This window comes from Crocodylus siamensis, chromosome 2 (assembly GCF_052110815.1).
Source record: "Crocodylus siamensis isolate JL-2025a chromosome 2, ASM5211081v1, whole genome shotgun sequence".
Taxonomy (NCBI): Eukaryota; Metazoa; Chordata; order Crocodylia; family Crocodylidae; genus Crocodylus; species Crocodylus siamensis.
In genome coordinates this window covers 39,586,160-39,603,298 of record NC_143396.1, presented here as the reverse complement: position 1 = coordinate 39,603,298, position 17,139 = coordinate 39,586,160, and positions in this window count along the sequence as shown.

Below are 17,139 nucleotides of genomic sequence, written 5' to 3'. Positions count from 1 at the left end.
TCTCTTCATTCTTAATCTGAGATGCGACATCTACAGCTTTAGTTACATAATGTTTTTCTTTGGCACTTTTGAGCTAACACCAAAATAAAAATAAACAATATAATCACAATGATTAACTGTGGATATTTTCTTCTTAAAAAATGGAAAAAAGAAGAAATATAAATTAAAAAGCCCAAAACAGAAGCATATTATTTCTAAAATTAAATCCTGCTTTTGTGTCTCATAGATAACTAGAATAGCCTGTAGCTGGGTCTGCTGAAGGGTAGATGAGCCTAGTATAGTTTATCCTGGAACACCTAAATAGTTTATATCCTGAACCCATGTCCTAAAAACATGAAAGACAGGATTAATTTGTGGTTTTTATAAATTCACACTTTGTAAGGTAAGAAGGGACCTCAGAAGATCATCAGGTCCAGCCCCCTGCACCAGCAGGAAAGATAACTGGGGGTCAGGTGACCCCAGCAAAGTGACTGTCTAGTCATCTCTTGAAGATTTCCAGGGTAGGTGATTGCACCACCTCTGGAGGGAGCTTATTCCACAGTCTGCACACGCTGACTGTGAGGAAGGTTTTTCTAATTTTGAGCCTGAATTAATCTTCCAGGAGTTTGTGGCAATTACTCCTGGTTTTCCCCTCAGGTGCTGTGGTGAACAGTTGCTCACTGAGCTCTTGATTACTCCCCTAGTATAGTGGTAAGCTGCTATAAGGTGCCCTCACAGCCTTTTTTTTCTCAGGCTGAAGAGACACAGATCCCTCAGCCTTTCCTTGTATGGCATGCTATGTAAGACTGATCATACTGGAGGCTCTTCTTTGGACTCTCTCAAGCTTGTCCACATCTTTCTTAAAGTGTGGTGCCCAGAACTGGACACAGTACTCCAGCTGTGGTCTCACCAATTCTCAGTAGAGCAGAAGAATCACCTCCTTGGTTTTGCCGGAGATGCATCGATTGATGCATGCCAGAGTATTATTTGCCCTACTGGCTACATCATCCCACTGGCTACAGTATCACTATGACTCTCTGAGCCCTATCTGCAGCCAGTTTCTTAACCACCTGACTGTCTCAGAGTTAAGCCCACAATTCTCCAATTTCCCCATGAGGACATCATGGGATACTAGATCAAAGACCTTGGAAGTCAAGGTATACAATGTCAACCTGCTCTCTCATGTCCAGGTGGTGAGTTACCTGCTCATAGAAGGAGAGGAGTTTGGGAAGGCAAGACTTGCCCGCAATGAAGCCATGCTGGCTGTCATTCAGAATCTTACCTTCTGCAAGCTTATCACAGATAGACTTTTCTAGGATTTTCCCTAGGACAGAAGTTAGACTGATTGGCCTATAGTTATTCGGTCCTCCCTCCTGCCTTTTTTGTGGATGGGCACAACATTGGCCCTCTTCTAGTCCTCAGGGACTTCTTCAGAGCACCATGAGTTGTGGGAGAGTTTTGCCAGGGTTCTGCAATGACTTTGGCTGGCTCCTTCAGCACTCCTGGATGAAGATCTTCTGGTCCCACTGGTTTGTATATGTCTATTTTTTTTAAATTTGTCATACACCAATTTGACAGCAATAGTAGGAAGATGATTACTCCTGGTTCATGGAGTGTCATGCATAGATATGTTCCCAAATTGGATTCACTTTGGTGTTTGATCTCTATATACTGTTAATATTCAAATATTTCAGTTGTATCATGTTTGTATTTGTATGGACTGTGGCATTTTATGTGAATGTATTTTTATATTTTTATAATGTGATGTGATGGCTAATTACGTGCCCAGACCAGTCAATGGCTATTCACACTTCTGGATGACAGAGGGAAAATTAATCCCTAGGTGTTTACGGTGGAGCTACTGTGCTGATTAACCAACCAAGGAGGTGGTAATATGTTCATGAGCAGAGACCCAAACACAAACCATTATTGTTTACACGTCAAAGGGAAAAGCCATGAATGGGCAGTGGGGTTCCGCAGGGCTCGGTCCTCGGGCCCGCATTGTTCAACATCTTCATCAGTGACTTGGATGACGGGGTAGAAAGCACCCTGTTCAAGTTTGCTGATGACACTAAGATGTGGGGGGATGTGGGTGCACTAGAAGGGTGCAATAGACTACAAGCTGACCTTGACAGGTTGCAACGGTGGGCGGAGGAGAATAGGATGGGGTTTAACACTGATAAGTGCAAGGTGTTGCACATGGGGAGGAAGAACCGACACCACACTTACAGGTTGGGGAACTCCCCTCTTGCCAGCACGGAGACGGAAAAGGATCTTGGAGTCGTCATTGACTCCACGATGAACATGGGCCGGCAGTGTGGGGAGGCAGTCAAGAAGGCCAACCGTACCCTGTCATGCATCCACAGATGCATCTTGAGCAGGTCCAGGGAGGTGATCCTCCCCCTCTATGCGGCACTGGTCAGGCCGCAGCTGGAGTACTGCGTCCAGTTCTGGGCGCCACACTTCAAGAGGGACGTGGACGATATGGAAAGAGTTCAGAGGAGGGCCACTCGTATGATCAAGGGTCAGCAGGGCAGGCCTTATGAGGAGAGGCTATGGGACCTGAACCTGTTTAGCCTCCACGAGAGAAGGTTAAGGGGGGACCTTGTGGCCTGCTACAAACTGGTCAGGGGGGATCAGCAGGTATTGGGGGAGTCCCTGTTCCCCCGTGCGCTGCCAGGAGTGACCAGGAATAACGGTCACAAGCTGGCGGAGGGTAAGTTTAGATTAGATATTAGGAGGCGCTACTTCACAGTCAGGGCGGCTAGGGCCTGGAACCGGCTTCCAGGGGAAGTGGTGCAGGCTCCTAGCCTGGGGATTTTTAAAAGGAAGTTAGATGAGCACCTTGCCGGGGTCATCTGACCCCGGTGCTCTTTCCTGCCAAGGCAGGGGGTCGGACTAGATGATCTACCTAGGTCCCTTCCGACTCTAGCTACTATGAAACTATGAAACTATGAAACTATGGGAGACTCCATCCTCCAGAGACAGACACCTGGAGCTAATTGGAGTGATACTTTTCATCCTTAAATAGAATAAGACAGAATCTATATCTCTCTTCAATAATTGATAGCTAAGGGTATTGGTTTAGTGGTCTTTTTGCCTCAAGATGTGAATCTTCCATATTTATGAGATAAAACAGCAAATCAGGAATATCGTCTGGTTTTACAGGAAATATGTATACCTGAGGGAGGGAGATGGCATGTGTATAATGTACACATTGTCCCCAAAGACATGAATAGAAGAATATATATGAGTGATGGTAATTCATTAAAAGATGACTTGAGAGAAGGTTCTTTGTCTAGTGATTCTTTAGTTTTGAGTGATCTTGTGCCCTCCTAACTGGAAGAACCAGGAATAACCAGGATAACAAGGAGAAACTGCTTGCAGGAAACACTGATGCTGGCTGGAGACAAGTGATCAAAGTGCAGGGTGAAAGTCTACTCTAATCTTTATGGCTATTTTTTTGTAATTTGTCTTTCAACTTACAGTTCCAGTTTATGTGATATGTCTTGTTTATGTAATAGACATTTTTCATAGATTTCATAGACATTAGGGCTGGAAGGGACCTCAGGAGATCATCGAGTCCAGCCCCCAGCCCAAAGGGCAGGAAGTCAGCTGGGGTCATAGGATCCCAGCAAGATAAGCATCCAATTTACTCTTCAAGGTGTTCAATGTAGGTGCTTGAACCACCTCCGCTGGCAGACTGTTCCAGACCTTGGGGGCTCGGACAGTAAAGAAATTCTTCCTTGTGTCCAGCCTGAAACGGTCTTGCAGGAGTTTATGACCGTTCGACCTAGTCATCGCTTGGGGCGCTCTGGTGAACAAACGTCCCCCCAGATCCTGGTGGTCACCCTTGATAAACTTATAGGTGGCCATCAGATCACCCCTGAGCCTACGCTTTTCCAGGCTAAACAGTCCCATGTCTCTCAGCCTATCATCGTAAGATCTGTTTTCCTGACCTCTGATCATGCACGTGGCTCTCCTCTGGACTCTCTCAAGCTTCTCCACATACTTTTTGAATTGCGGAGCCCAAAACTGGATGCAGTACTCCAGCTGCGGCCTCACCAAGGCCGAGTAAAAAGGGGAGAATGACGTCCCGGGATTTGCTTGAGAAGCATCTATGGATGCAAGCCAGCATTTTGGATGTTTTACTAGCCGCAGCATCGCATTGCAGGCTCATGTTCATCTTGTGGTCAATGATGACCCCCAAGTTTCATAGTTTCATAGTAGCTAGAGTCGGAAGGGACCTAGGTAGATCATCTAGTCCGACCCCCTGCCTTGGCAGGAAAGAGCACTGGGGTCAGATGACCCCGGCAAGGTGCTCATCTAACTTCCTTTTAAAAATCCCCAGGCTAGGAGCCTGCACCACTTCCCCTGGAAGCCGGTTCCAGGCCCTAGCCGCCCTGACTGTGAAGTAGCGCCTCCTAATATCTAATCTAAACCTACCCTCTGCCAGCTTGTGACCGTTATTCCTGGTCACTCCTGGCAGCGCACGGGGGAACAGGGACTCCCCCAATACCTGCTGATCCCCCCTGACCAGTTTGTAGCAGGCCACAAGGTCCCCCCTTAACCTTCTCTCGTGGAGGCTAAACAGGTTCAGGTCCCATAGCCTCTCCTCATAAGGCCTGCCCTGCTGACCCCTGATCATACGAGTGGCCCTCCTCTGGACTCTTTCCATATCGTCCACGTCCCTCTTGAAGTGTGGCACCCAGAACTGGACGCAGTACTCCAGCTGCGGTCTGACCAGTGCCGCATAGAGGGGGAGGATCACCTCCCTGGACCTGCTCGAGATGCATCTGTGGATGCATGACAGGGTACGGTTGGCCTTCTTGACTGCCTCCCCACACTGCCGGCCCATGTTCATCGTGGAGTCAATGACGACTCCAAGATCCTTTTCCGTCTCCGTGCTGGCAAGAGGGGAGTTCCCCAACCTGTAAGTGTGGTGTCGGTTCTTCCTCCCCATGTGCAACACCTTGCACTTATCAGTGTTAAACCCCATCCTATTCTCCTCCGCCCACCGTTGCAACCTGTCAAGGTCAGCTTGTAGCCTATTGCACCCTTCTAGTGCACCCACATCCCCCCACATCTTAGTGTCATCAGCAAACTTGAACAGGGTGCTTTCTACCCCGTCATCCAAGTCACTGATGAAGATGTTGAACAATGCGGGCCCGAGGACCGAGCCCTGCGGAACCCCACTGCCCACGTCCTTCCAGGTCGAGAAGAACCCATCCACTACCACCCTCTGGGTGCGGCCCTCCAACCAGTTAGCGACCCATTTGACTGTGTGGGCATCGACACCACAGTCTCCCAGCTTTTTGATGAGGACAGGGTGAGAGACAGTGTCGAAAGCCTTCCGGAAGTCCAGAAAGACTACATCCACAGCAACCCCTGCATCTAATGATTTGGTGACCTGATTGTAAAAGGCCACCAGGTTGGTCTGACAAGACCTGCCACTGATGAACCCATGTTGGTTGCCCCGAGCATGCATTCCCCCACAAGGCCCTCCTGGATGTGTGCCAGGATAATTTTCTCAAAGAGCTTACCCGGGATTGAGGTAAGACTAACTGGCCTGTAATTTCCCGGGTCCTCTTTTTTTCCCTTTTTGAAGATAGGGACCACATTGGCCCTCTTCCAGTCCTCCGGCACCTCACCAGAGCACCACGAGTGCTCATAGAGCCGCGCCAGGGGTCCCGCAATGACCTTGGCCAGTTCCTGTAGAACCCTAGGGTGAAGATCGTCCGGACCAGCGGACTTGAACACGTCCAGCCTCTCCAGAAGTACCCTAACTAAATCCTCGCTAACCCCTGGCCCAGGCGTGTCTCTCCCGGGGCCCGAGGGGGGCCCAGCAGGGAGGTGGCTGAACTGGTCCCTACTTAGGAAGACAGAGGCAAAGAAATCATTAAATATGTTAGCTTTGTCATCTGGCATGACGACTAAGTTGCCCATCATGTCCTGCAGGGGCCCCACATTACCCGGGACCCTCTTTTTACCCCCTATGTTTTTGAAGAAGGACTTCTTATTGTCCTTAATCCGGGAAGCTAGTCCTATCTCCATCTCTGCCATGGCCTTCCTGACTTCCCCCCTACATCCTCGGGCGACTGTAACATAGTCCTTCTTGGTGATGACCCCATCCCTCCATTGGGTGTATGCCTCCCTTTTAGCAAGGAAACATTCCCGGATGCTCCTAGTGAGCCATGGGGGTTTATGTGCCCTCCTGCTCCCTTTGACCCTTGCTGGGATTACCTCCCTTTGGGCATGGAGGATCGTCTCCTTAAGGAGCAACCACTCACCTTGGACATCTGATTCCCTTCCCCTCTGGGTCCTCAGCGCTTCCCCAACGATCCTCCTTAGCTTGTTGAAGTCAGCCCTCCTAAAGTCTAGGGCTGTTGCCTTGCTGTCTCTTTCTTCTGTAGTGCTATCCAACGTAGCACTGCTGAGCCTATAAGGATGCTGCAGGTTTTTCCTCCCAAGGTGGAGAACCTTGCATTTTTCAGTGTTAAACACCATCAGGTTCTCGTCCACCCATTTGCTGAGCTTGTCCAGGTCAGCCTGGATCACCCGCTTATCTTCTGGCGTGGATGCTTTGCCCCACAGTTTGGTGTCATCGGCAAACTTGGCCAGTCCACTCCTGACTCCAATGTCCACATCATTAATGAAGATGTTGAACAGGATGGGTCCCAGGACAGAGCCTTGAGGGACCCCACTGGTCACAGGGCACCATGATGAGTGACTGCCATCAATCACAACCCTCTGGGTCCAACCACAGAGCCAGTTTCCCAGCCAGCGGATCGTGGTGGAGCCAAGGCCACAACCGGCCAGTTTGGCCAAGAGGTGATCGTGGGATACCAGATGAAAGGCTTTTTTGAAGTCAAGATATATGACATCAATCTCTTCTCCCTTGTCCAGGTGATAGGTCACCTGGTCATAGAAGGAAATGAGATTGGTCAAACAAGACCTACCCGCAACAAACCCATGCTGGCTATCCCTTAGAATGTTAGCCTGGGCCAGTCCATCAAGGATGGCCTCCTTAATAAACTTTTCTAAGATCTTCCCCAGGATAGAAGTCAGGCTAATGGGCCTGTAGTTAGCCGGATCCACTCTCCTCCCTTTCTTGAAGATCGGCACCACATTGGCCTTCTTCCAGTCTTCGGGCACTACACCAGAGCACCAGGAGTTTTCAAAGATCGGTGCCAGGGGCTGGGCTATGACGCTCGCCAGCTCCTTGAGTACCCTGGGGTGCAGATTGTCAGGGCCGGCTGACTTGAAGGTGTCCAGCTTCTCAAGGTCTTCCTTTTTGCTTTTTCTTATTCTTTACCGAGTGCCTATGGCAAGTGTGACTTCCAAGCAATTGATAACTCTTGGCTTTTTCTCTCCTTCAGAAGAGGGGACCTATCATAGAGTCATAAAGAATCACAGAGAAGTAGGACAGGAAAGCCTCCAAAGGTCATCTTGTCTAACCCTCTACCTATAATTTCAAACAAACTGATAGGGATATGTCTCACAAGCTGGCAACACTTCCTCCTCTGCTGCTGAGTCCTGGAAGAGAGGCAAAACTAAAATTTACTAGACTAAGAAGCTAGCTCAGGCACAAATCATCTTTTGTTGTAAATGGACAAGCATAGTGAGGTGATCTTAAGGAAGTCATATGACACTAAAACTATATTGAAATTTGGTTACTTAAACAAAGCCATATCAGCAGCTTGAGATAGATAAACTACTTAATATTAAGCATCAAAAATCTTCTTAATATTTTAAATATCTTATCTCAGACTTTTTTAGTGTTTAACAGGAGAAAGTGATAAATTACAGCAGCATGTCAACATCCTATTAAAATCATTATAAAAATAATTTAGATCTAATTCTTTAGTGATACTTTGGCTAACCTCCTCTCAACTTTGTTGCTGAAGTCGTGATGTCACGACACAGAACCATCATACACAGAAGCAGTGTTGTGTTAGAAGACTTTCTTCTGGATGCTTTAATGATGTTTCCTTGTCTTTTTTTACTGCTGTTTGCTTACTTGGAAGACATAAGAGGAGTGGGGCTCAACCTGTGGACAATGGGCTAAATCTGGCCCATGGGATTCCTAAAGGGGTTGGAAATGTGGTGGTGGAGAAGCAGTGGCAACATCAATTGTTGTAGCTTCCACAATTGTGGCAATTAATGCTGCCGCCACTCCCCTGATGCCAAATATCTAACTCTGAGGGGAACCCTTTGAGCTGGATGACAAGGCCCTACACATTGAATCGTGCCAGGGTCCAGCAACTGGCCACAGCTGGATCCAGCATGGAGGGCCAAGGCAGTGCATGGATTTGGTCTACAGCTGGATCTTGTGCACAGGGCCAAATCAGGGTGTTGGGTCACACATATAGACCAACCCCACACTGGATCTGGCACACAGATCATCCCCACTCCACTTATCCAGCTCACGGGGTCAGAAAGTTGAATGTGACTGGGTTAGAGGAAGGGGGTAAGATGTAGTAGCTGAAGCAGAAATACAAATGAAATTGAAAAATTATTAAGCTTTATGGAAAGATTTATTAGGCTTCCTGCTTACTTCACACTTATACTCTTTTCTTTCCAACATTTTACTAAGGTGAAATTTTACTTTTATGGCCTGGCTAGATTTAAATATTTGATACTGTGGACCTTTTTACTTAACACCTTAATGGGTGGCCCTACTAGTATTTTGTCATTATGACTATATAATTTGATAATGGGTTTCCAATATGAGTTTAAATGCTTCTAGTTTTGTTGCAGGAACTGTCAAAACAATTTTAAAGTTTAGGACTTAACCCTTCCTTGTATGTATGCACTTTCTAAGTTATCCCATTAGCTTAATTAGTTTAATAGGAGATAAAATTCTGTTTCAAATAAATCCAAGCCTACTTATGTCATGTGTTTTAGTTCTTAAAATAGTTTATCTAAACTGGATTAATGATTAAAGACAATTAAAAAAAACAACATTAAGTTATTCTCCCATCTTGCCAACAATCTCTGGAGAGGTGAATTATGTATTTCTGAATTTCAAAGACAGATACTGCAATTATTTCCAGAAACATAATTAATCCCCATATTAATAACAATATTTTTATATTCAGAGCACTTTTTAAATTAATTACCAGTGAAAGGATCAAATGACCTTGCTATATATAAGGTATAAATGTAAAAAGTCTAGTCAGATGCCTGATGAATTCATTTGTGGCTGACAAACTCAATTGGAGAGTGACAAAGCTTGTTACAAGTTTCACAGATCCATATGTTGTCTAAATTGGAGTCTAAATTTACAGCTTGCTGCTTTCTTCTTTCTTGCTTTCCTTCCATTCTCTGGATGAAAATCACTTCATGTTGAGCTGCACCTAGCACCAGATGTTCTGTCCGGATCAGATGGGATTTTGCGTGCTCCTCCCAGCTTTCTACATTGATGTTGAATGACTTTGTGAAGAGAACGAGGACAAAAAGGCATTTTAAAAAAGCTTACCTTGCCAGCAGGAGCAGAAGCAAAATGGAAAGCAGCAGGAACAAGGCCAGAAGGGACTCATGGCTGTGCCCCACCCCCTTTTTAAGAAGCAGTTAGCCTGTGCATGGGTAGCCCCATCAGCTAAAAAAGGGAGCCAGAACAGCAACATAAGGAGAGAGAGAGAGAGGGAGAGAGAGAGGCAGAGGAGCGAGGACACTCAGTGGGACCATCAGCAGCAGAGGAGTAAGGAGCTTGGTACAGAGCATGGAGCAAGATGAAGCAAAAACCTTCACACAGACCTAAGCATCTGATGAAAGCATTCTGGGGCAGGAGGGGGTGTACAGAGACAGTAAGAGACCAAGGGTTTGCTCCCTAAATCTTATTGTCGGAAGATAGGCAAGGAAGCTATTTGAAACTAAGTATCAAAAAAGTATTAAGTGAGTTGCAGAATGCAGTCACTCCTAACTTAAATTCAAGACAAAAATTGACTCTTACCTGCACTTTAGGTCTCAGCATCAAGCACTTTATATTTGTGCACTAGCACTTTTTTGGATATTGTGGCACTGTTGCACTTTATAGTAAATGAATTAAATTATAGCTTTATGCACTTCAGGAATTTATGGGAAGGTGCAATACTGACAAGGCACTGTGCACTTTAGATAAGGCTTAGGTGCAATAGTAGTAAAGCTAGTAAACTTTACACGCAACAGAGTACAGCAGATTCTGGGTCTGAAGAATCAGATAAGATTAAGACGGATGTAAAGCATGAAGTATTGCCAGTAACATGACAGAGCAACTTCAGTCAATACCCATTAGTGGCAGTCAGCCTTTCTTACAAAGATATAAAAAGGTAAATATTTGGGAAGCAAGTGCAATAGTGAGATTGTGACAGAATAGCACCTGAAACTAACGAAAAGTATCACTAAGGAATTCTTGTATCCAGAGAATGTGTATATTTGACATGATTCAAGAATTAGCAATCCATGAATCTGCCAAACAAGACAGTGAAGCTGTAGTCAAGATTGTGACTGCTCAGACAATCCACTTAGTGAAGGGACATTTACCACCAACGTGGCATACGGTTTGGGTGTGAGGGGAGGTAGAACCCCAGAATCCTAGACTGGAAAGAGATTCACCAACTTCCAGGGAGTTAAATGGGACTGAACACCTTCTGTGTCATTAAATTAATCAAAACTACAGCCTGAAACCTCCAGGATAATGACACATGGTGGCTTCTATTAGAACAATGGCAAATTTAAAGAACTGGCAAGGCAGATAAACAGCACAAAAGCTAACAGACTTCATATTATTTTTGCAGATGTCATACTGCAAAAATTGCCATGAGGGTGACCTTGCTTTCTAGAGCTGTCTCAACTCTCACTGTGCAAAATAATCTTGGGTTATGGTTTTCTCCAATTCTTCTGACATAGCCAATCCATTGCAACCTTTTCTTCTTGATAGTGGTTTTTAAGTGTACCAGTCCTGTGTTTGGTATTCTGTTTTCCCTCTTTATTTTGAGGATCTTACACAGAGGTCTCATGTGGAAGCTGTTCAGTCTCTTGATACTAGGGATATGCAAAATTTTGCTGGCTGTTTTGTTTCAATGCTGTTTCGACTTGTTTCAAGCTCAAAACAGTGACGTCAAAATGAAATGAAGGGCTTCAAAACAGCCTTGAAATGAAAGAAGGGCAGTTGAAACATTTCAAAAGTTGAGCCAGGCAGGGAGTAGCTGAGGGAGGAGCTATGCAAGGCAGGTCTGCAAGTGGCCTTACACTTCACCTCAGAAATCTGGAGCAGCCAGGCTAGACATCATGCCTACCTCTCCCTCACAGGGCACTGGTGCATCCAGTTAGGCTGAGGGTGGGCTCTCCTTCAAGCTGAGGTGATGGATGAATCCCACATAGCAACAGAGATCATGGGGGCCATGAACTACTTGGTGCAGTGGTGGCTCATTGGACAGGGCGAGCTCACCCGTGGGTTCATGGTCACTGACAATGGGGCCAATATGGTCAATGTAGTCCGTGATGCCAGCTTTGTTGGCATCCACTGTGTGGCACATAAGTTCTGTCCCATTGTCAGGGATGCCTTGGAGGGGGACAGGGCTTCCAGTGATGGCACCAGCACCACCAGGAAGCTCAATTCAAAATGCAGGAAGGTGGCAAGCTCCTTCCACTGGAGCATCAAGTGGGGAAAGATGATGCAGGAGAAACAGGCAGAGCTGTTTCCCACAGTACAAAACCATTCAGGATATGGAGACTTGGTGGAACTCTACATACCTGATGCTTAAGAGGCTGGTAGAAAAACAGAAGGCCATCTATAAGATGGCCTTGCTCAGGGAGATTGGGATCAGCAGCCCCCTTAACAGAGCTGAGTGGGATACCATCTCCCAGATTCTGGTGGTCCTCAAGACCTTCCTCAAGGCCACCAAGACTCTCAGTGCTGGCGATTCCCTCCTTAGCCAGGTGATCCCTGTAGTAAGGGAACTTCAGAGCCAAATGAAGAACTTCCTGGGGCTCAATGTTCCTGACTGGGGCAAGTGGCTGTCACCAAATGTGTGGGCACTGGTGAGACAGCTAAAGGATGGTATCAGGAAATGGCTTGATCACTTACGGTCAAGTATAGTCCACCTGCTGGCTGTCGTGTGTAACTTGAGGATGAAGAGGAGCATATGCAGCAGCCAAAGCATGAATCAATGGATGGAGGTGGTGGTGAAGAGAACCAGGAGCCAGAATGGCAGAGGTGGTGGGGCATGGAAGAGGGGAATCCACTGTCCTATGCCAGCATGCCATCCACTAGGCAGTCTCCTTCTGCACCACCAGTTTTGTTTCAAACTGTTTGAAGGTCAAAATGGAAACATTGAAATGAAACAGATATGGTTGAAACAGCCTCAAAACAAAATGAGGCAAGTCAAAACGTTTCGCTGTTTTGACGCTGTTTCAGCCACAGACTATACTGGGGAAGGTCAAAACAGCCTATAACTTTGTCATTTCTTGCCAGATTTGGATAAAACTTGCAAAAATAATATCCCCTCCTAAGGGCATAACGTGTACCAAGTTTCAAGAAGATAGGTGCAGGAGGTTCAGAGAAACTACACCCCAAAATCCTGAAAGTAAAACTTGTTTCATGTGTAAGTGTTAAGACACAGTGGAGTCAAAACTGCAGGTTTCCTAGCCCCTGTTGAGGCGACAAAGCCTAACAAGTTTCAAGAAGATTGGTTCAGGAGTTTGGGGAGAACTGTACCTCAAATTCTTGAAAGCAAAGCTCATGTCATGTGTATGAGTTAAGCCACAGTGGGGTCAAAACTGCAGGGGTGGTAGCCCTGATGAGGCCACAAAGCCTACCAAGTTTCAAGGAGATAAGTGCAGGGGTTTGGGAGAAACTGCACCTCAAGCTGAAGACAAGCAAAACTCATGACATGGGTGCTTGTGCAACTGTGGCTGTCTTGGGGCTCGGGGAGCGGTGGGGAGGACTACTGCAGGCCTGGCCTGGCTGCTAGATTCCCTTTGAGGATCAGGCCTGAGAGATTAGAGACAAGTGAGCTCTCCTGCAAGATGAGGTGATCAGCAACAGCAACAGAGATCATGGGAGCCATGAACCGCTCGATGCAGGGTGGCTCGTTAGGCAGGGTGAGCTCACATGTGGGTCACCAACAATGGGGCCATTATGGTCAAGGTGGTCCATGATGCCAACTTTGTTGGTATCCACTATGTGGCACACAAGTTCCACCTTGTAGTCAGAGAAGTCTTGGAGGGGCACAGGGCTGCCAGTAACGTTGCCAGCACCACCAGCAAGCTCATTTCAAAATGCAGGAAGGTGGCAGGTTACTTCCACCAGAGCATCAAGGGGGCCAAGACATGGGACAAACAAGCAGAGCTGAACATCCCACAGTACAAAATCATGCAGGATGTGGAGACTCAGTGGAACTCCACATAGCTGATGCTCGAGAGGCTGGTGGAGCAACAGAAGGCCATCCATGAGATGGCCTTGCTCAGGGAGATAAGGATCGGTGGCCCCCTGAACAGAGCTGAGTGGGATACAATCTCCCAGATCTTGGTGATCCTCAAGCCCTTCCTTGAGACTGCGAGACCCTCAGTGCTGGAGATGCCCTCCTTAGCCAGGTGATCCCCATAGTGAGGGAACTTCAGAGCCAAATGGAGAACTTCCAGGGGATTAATGTCCCTGGCTGTGGCAAGCCACTGTCACCAGACATGCAGGCACCTATGAGGCAGCTGAAGGAGGTCATCAGGAGACAGTTTGATTCCTTGTGGTCCAGTATGGTCCATGTGTGACCCGAGGGTAAAGGACAGCATATGCAACACCCAAACCCTGAATCAGCAGATGGAGGTGCTGGTGAAGAGAGTCAGGGAGGCAGAAGAGGGCAGAGGTGGGGGGATGTGGAAGAAGGGGATCCACAGTCCCATGGTAGCATGCCATCCACCAGCCAATCTCCTCCTCCACCACAGATGCTGCCAACGTGGGCCAAGGGCATAGCTCCCATGGTGGGTTCTAGAGGTGCCAGACCCCACCATCAGGCAGGTAGCACTCAGGCCTTGGTGAGAGAGACAGGCTGGGGTAAAGGGGAAGGGGATGCAGCAGGTAAAGGTGGAGAGGTACCTGGGGAGTCAGGTGTCTGGCAGGTTGTAGTGTGTCAGAATTCCAATGTCTATATTGAGTCCATGAGTTTCTGTACCTAGGAGGTTAATTAAGTGCAGTCCATAGTCTAGTCTGTGAAAAGTCTGCCAGTGCCATGTCCTTAGACCAACACCCTTAGCACCTGACTGGAAGGATGCAGGGCCCTGGTCACATCTAAGCCCCAGGCTGGGGCTGGCAGGGAAAATTATCTGGCAGCAGCTGGAGAAGAAGCTCCTGCAGGAGAGGAAAGAAAGGCTCTAATCTGTGACAGTTTGGCTGCCTGAGGTGCTGCTGATGCTACTGTGCTGCTTACTAAGTTATATTACCTATTGTTATTTAAAGTGGTGGGCCAGACTGAGGCTGTAGGGGAGGAGGAGACCTCATTGGGGCACACTACTGTGCTGTGTAGAGGCCCCAGCACCAGTGAGGTTGTGCCTTAACACACACACAAAGTCACACGTGTCACGAGTTTTGCTTGTCAGCAGCTTGAGGTGCAGTTTCCCAGAACCCCCAGCACTTACCTCCTTGAAAGGTGGCAGACTTCATGGCCTCAGCACAGGATACCATGCCTGCAGTTTTCACCCTGCTATGTCTTAAAACACACGTGACATGAGTTTTGCTTTCAAGATTTTGAGGTGTAGTTTCCCAGAAACCCCTACACCTATCTCCTTGAAACTTAGCAGGCTTCATTCTCTTAGAAGGCGCTACCATCCCTGTTGTTGTCATCCAAATCTGCCAAAAAATAACAAAGCTATAGGCAGTTTTATGCTTCCCCATTATAGCCTATGGGCTAAACACATTGAAACATCAAAACAGTTTCAACAAAATGAAACGGAACGGTGCTTCAAAACAAAACAAACAAAACTTAAAATGAAACCTTGTCCCATCAAAATGGTGAAACATAAGATGAAATGAAATGGTGCTGTTTCACACAGTTCTACTTGATACACCTAGCATTCCATATTTCTGAACCATAAAGCAGTGATGACAGCACACAAGTTTTGTAGATTTGTATCTTCACCTTAGTTGATCATTTGCTGTTTCTGTAATATATATTATATATATACACATATATTCATGTGTTCCATATATATGTATTTTTGTATTGAAGGTAATAGGCAGTTATTATGAAACTTGTATTTTAAAATGAAATATTAGCATATAAAAATCTCATAGAAGCCGGTGTTATTTCTGACCATTTGAAAAATAACTTTTTCTATAAGCATTTTCCAGAGACACATTTTCTTCAAAGTTACATCAGGATTTAAGAATATTTATGAGCAGAATCAATTTTTTTATTTAAAATATTTCTTGAATCCTTTGTGAGAAGTAAAAAAGCATTTGTTTTTATTTTTTTCCCCTTCAATGAAGAAAAATGTTCAGCTTTTTTGGCTTTGACAAATGATGTGCTACACATCACTTCAGGACACTAGGAAAAGACTATTTATACATGCCTTAAGAAGGGAGAGTTGTCTTCTTGTACCTTTTCTTTCCTGCCCCTTGCTGGGAGAAAGCAGACATTGCCTAATGAGTTTGAACACTTCATTTAATAAAATAAACAACTTAAATATAAATGTATAAGTTATTCTTCTCCAAACATCATGTCTATAAAAGTACTTATAAGTATTTATCCAAACTACGTTACAATGCAGGTAAATTTATAATAAGTCAATTTTTTTAAAGAATAAATTATAACTTTATTAATAACCAATTTTGTATGAATAGTGAGGTTTTACTTCCTATAACTTAATGACAGTTTGGTTGATTCTATGTGCAAGAGTTGAGAGATCTCACTAGGCTGTTTGTGAATAGGGCAATTCAGAAATTATGACAATTTTTTTTTCTTATTGGAAAAACATTTAAAGAAAACACATACATTTAATTAACTTTTGCTGAACCATAGCCAGGGTACTATGAGTATAAATAGATTTCACCAAATGAAATGGATCACCTGGACTGGAATGTGTCCAGGATCCACTTCATTGGGTGAAATGCTTGTGGCTCACTGCCCTGCCTCTTGACCCTGAGGAGTAATGGGCAGCTTGCAGACAAAGCACCCCAGGAAATCTTTAGGGTGTGTCTCTGTAAGTGGGGAGAGCTAGCTCCAATGTGGTCCTGGGACTGGTAGTCCCAAAGACTGATTGGTGGTCCCACCCTGGACCACGATGGGGTGTTGGACTCACTCCTCGCACAGTGAAGATCTGGGACTGGGACTACCAACTGGTCCCTAGGACTGCCAGCCCTGAGACCACACTGGAGTGAGTTCAACATTCTGGTGTGATCCCAGGGCTGGGACCACCAATCGGATAGAACTGCACTGGAATGAGTATCAATGGGCAGGGAATCCCAAATGTGGGAACCTGGTCAGGTACTCCAAAGGCTTCAGGGCCTAATCCTGAACATCCTAGGAATGGGAATTCCTGGGGTACGCAGTATCAAACCCTGAAGCCCTGGGAGACCTGAAACCCAGAGTGTCTGGAAAGTGCATGTAGTTCTCAGCTGACTGTGCTCTCCCACCTTAAAACAAACAGATATCAGCCACAAAATAGTGCACAGAAGCATACCACCTATGTCATGGCCACAAAATTTAAGCATCTGTGGCACATCACGGGGCATGGATGTATTTTTACTTGGCCTTTGTGCCACCATAAAAATTACAGTATCAGTTTACATCCTGTAGAATCTCTCTGCTAATTATCCTGAGGGTTGTTGGGGAGTACATGCATGGTCCCTGGCTCCAGTACAGCTTCATGCAGATAGCCCCAGACCCAGACCCAGGGAAACCAAGAATTCTAGATCTATGATATCAGAGCAGGGCCGGCACATGGACTGTGTACTCAACAAGAAATCTTAGGTTTCCCTGTGCTCAACCGGGAGAAGCTCAGCTCGAGCAAAGGTTCTCTTGTGGATTTGGTTATAACTATTTCAGGAATGGGGAAACTGGAGATCCTCAAAAGAGGATTCTAAGGGCTTCAGGTTCCCTGATCTATGACAAGGAGACCTCAGAATCTGAAAGCAAGTTAGTCATTTTTTTTTTTTAATTAAATAAAATCCATCAATTTCTAAGA